Raw genomic sequence first — 3,918 nt, 5'->3', positions numbered from 1 at the left:
TCCCTGCCCACAGAAAGCCAAACTTGTCCCCGATTGTGACCACACATGAGTCCCTCCTCCTGCAAGGAGGTGGCTGCAGCTGCCCCAGAGCATCTCATTGCCATGAGGGAAGCCTGCCCTTCTCAGTCAAGACCAACAAGTGGCTCTGTGGGAGCGACGACCTCTGTGCAAGCTTGGCCTGATGAGAAGAGCTTTGTTCCCCCACTGCCTGTGCTTGTTGGCGCTGAAGAAACCTGGCCCCCAGCTGTGGCAATACTGGTTTTAAAGATGGAGGTGACTGCCGTGGCCTTTTACTCCGTGGTGGAGATGCAGCTGGGTGGTCCCTCATGTGATGAATGAGTTAACGTGTGAAGAGGTTGGAGGAAGGCATAAAGCAATGAGCGTTTCTCTCGCATTCTGGGGATAATACATTTTAAAGATCAACTTGGGTTTGCCTGCAATGTGATTTGTTTAATTATTTAAAGCCTGTTAGCATATTTTCCTCAAGGGATGGAAAATCCTCAGCGAAAGGCCCCTTACACCAGAACAGAGATCTCCGTTGTACGCTGAAGATCCGGGCTCACACACAGCCACCCGCACTGATCCCAGCACATTGTACAGTGGAAACACTGTGCAAATACTCACCTTCCCAACGTCAGAAGACACCTCACGCCAGCTTTTTCTCCACACCTACAAGTCACCAAGTGCCTTCAAGGGCACTTTGTGGGGCAGTTGGGGTTATAAGTGGTGGGTTCCTGGTATGGAGAAGGTTTTATAAGACAGTTCTCAAGCTCTGTCCCTTTCCAAGCCTCTGCTTGGTTTGGTATGCCTGCATGGTGTGAGGTGGGACAATGTTGACACAGGACTTCTGATTCTCAAGGAGAGCTTTCTGGTTCTGGAGTCTCATCTCCATATGGCTGCACCATGGAGGACTGTATAAGGAAGTGCAGAGTAGGTGTGGGAGTGAATGGGCCTGCCACAGGACTCAATTGACTAGATCCCAGACTTGCTCTGCCTCAAAACAGTTTCTATCTCCATTTTACTAAGCCTGCTATGGCAAGCAGCACATGTGAGGCTGGCCCCACACTGATGAGATCCCAAGGGATGGTGCCTCTCCCATTTTGACTGTAAAGTGCCAGCTTGGCAGCTCTGGTTCCTCTATGCCACCTCCAAATCTGACCTGCAGCCTCAACTTTGAGAGAAACCACCATGCTTCATTTGAGCAGATACATGTGTGTGCTGGGCAGGGTCAGATGGCTGAGGCAGGACTTCTCTTCAGCATCTTCATTGTACCTAGAAGGTGTTACACAGCAAACAAGCTGTATGAGACATGAGCTCCTCCTTTAATCTCCTTCTGTTACGCTGACCAATGAGTGCTAACAGAGGTGCCAGCAGCTGCAGCCACCCTGGCTGTGGGACAGGTTGGAAATGTTTTGGTCTTGGTGTGACGGAGTTCTTGGCATGGTTCATGCTGGTTTCTCCACGAGGAGCCTTCCTGGAGAAGGGATGGGCTGTGGGCTGTCTTGCAGCTCAGAGATCTAGAGAGTAATGGGGACTACACTCTTCTTGGATGGGGGAACCACATCCCCACCGGGATGGGTGCATGCCACCCAGGTGCTGCAGGTGCTGGTGTACCTGAGTACCAGAGCTGGCACCACGTTGCCTTGTCTGTGCTGGTGTCTGCAGCACCTTTTTATTTCACAAATCTCAGGGGGACTACTTAGATTTGCTCTGACATTGTGACAGGGGACCCCAGAGACCGACGCTGTTTGCACTGGCAAGGCCTGACGTCCTCGTGGCATTCGAGCTGGGTCACCGCGGATTCAAATTGTTGTTGGTTTTTTTATTTTGTGTTTAACCAGGAGACCCGGACTCAAGGCTCAACTGGGGCTCGGTGACTGGTTTCCATGAGGTCCACCCTTCAGCCAGTTTTACAGCTGAGTTGGCTGAGGTGCAAAGGGGTCAAAAGCCTCAAGGGAAACACGCTGAACGGGCGGCTCATTAAGGGCTGAACTGCAGACCCGTGTTCCCAGTCCTCTGCTCTAATCACCAGGCGAGACGTGGGAGAGCCTCGTGGGGCTGATACTGCTGAAAGAAGAGTCAACAGCTTTATTTTGGAGCTTTATTAGCAAAAAGAAGTAAAAGCCAACGTGCCCGACTCTATTATTGAACCAGTAATCTCTGCATGCTTACAGCCAGAGCTTCCCAGACGTTTAACTAGGAGGCTGAACAATAAAATATGTTAGGTCCGAAATGGCTAAAGCAGAGGCAAAGCAGGAGGTAAGCCGTCTAATTGGAGAAGTTGCAGCAGGGATCTCACCCCAGGGGTCTGTCCCTTGGGATTAACGGTTTGCTGACATCTGGGTTGCGTGGCACTGCTGCCTTGCCCTGGGTCCCACCAGAGCTGATGGCAGGGAGCCAGGGAGAAAAAAAAAAAAAAAAAAGTCCTCAAACTCGTACAACAGGGAAGATGAAGATCTTTCTGCTGTCAGCGTGGAGGCCTTTGGGAGAAAGAAGCTGGCAGCTTCTACCCAGAGACGTAGGGTTGTGACTTCCCTCGGCTTGTAGAATCACAGAAGGAAAAAGCAGAGATGGGGAAATACAGTCTCTTCTCCTGATGCTAAGGGTTGTCCCGACAGAGCTACCCCCCTCACTGTCTTGTCCCATCCAATTTTAAAGGCCCGGGGTGGGGGGGGAATTCTTATGTCAACTACTTGGGGTGGCTTCTTCGCGGTGAAGGCACAGGTGTCTATTGCACATCGCCTCCTCTCCCATTTTGGCAAAGGGGTCCCATGTCTGTCTCTGCCCAGGCATGTGCCTACCTTTGTGGCATGCAGGGGAGGGGTCCTGCTTCTGCCCGTGTCCTTTCCCAGCTGCAGGCAATTCTGAGCCTTTGGGCATTATCAGGGACAGATAGATTCACTTTCCCTAAATAAGGTGCCTGAGCTAGTTAAGAGAAAGAGGCAGCTGCTAGAAATTGGAGGAATCGCTGTTTGGAGACCTCTATTTCTTTCCCTCATCCTATGGACTGCTGATTGCCGGTTCAAATACAGATCTTTGGGGGCCACCAGTTAGGTGAGGTATTCAGCCTGGAGAAGAGGAGGCTGAGGGGAGACCTTATCGCTCTCTACAACTACCTGAAAGGAGGGTGTAGAGAGGTGGGGGTCGGTCTCTTTTCTCAAGTCACAGGCGACAGGACAAGAGGAAATGGCCTCAAGTTGCGCCAGGGTAGGTTCAGGCTGGATATTAGGAAAAATTTTTTCACTGAAAGGGTTATCAGACATTGGAATGGGCTGCCCAGGGAGGTGGTTGAGGCACCATCCCTGGAGGCGTTCAAAAGACGGGTTGATGTAGTGCTGGGAGATATGATTTAGAGATGATGCTCCTTGTTTGTTGTGTGGGTGTCTATTTTTGTCAGTTAGGTTGACGGTTGGACAAGATGTCCAACCAACCTTTAAGGTCCCTTCCAACCTAGAAGATTCTGTGATTCTGTATGTCCCACTACCAGCCAGCTTTCATGAATTTCCACTTGCCTCTCCCTCTGGTAGTCCATCAAGATGAAACCCAGCTACTACCCCAGCTCCTGTCTCCCTGCTTCCTCCTCCCCAAGTGATCCCGTTGGAGCCATTTACTGAGGCAGATGAAAACCCGAACATGGAGAAGTAAAGAGAAAAAAAGCATCCAAATGTGCCAAAACCAAGGGACTGAATTGGACACATGGGCTGGGGACATCTTGGGAGGGAAACTATCCCGGGTCAGCTGCTCCACAGCAACATGCAGAGCCTCACAGAGGCTCAGAGCTTGCCGTAAATCTAACTAAAGTACTCAGCCTGTTTTGAAATCCACCCACGGCCTTACTTTTTACAAACTCGGGAAGAAAATGGCAAATTAATCCTTTTTTAAAAAGGATGAGTCGGTTCCTTGTCATTCTCCGCGCGG

Source organism: Calidris pugnax, unplaced genomic scaffold (genome assembly GCF_001431845.1).
Source record: "Calidris pugnax isolate Ruff unplaced genomic scaffold, ASM143184v1 scaffold20, whole genome shotgun sequence".
Classification (NCBI taxonomy): Eukaryota; Metazoa; Chordata; class Aves; order Charadriiformes; family Scolopacidae; genus Calidris; species Calidris pugnax.
This window is presented reverse-complemented; position numbering follows the sequence as displayed.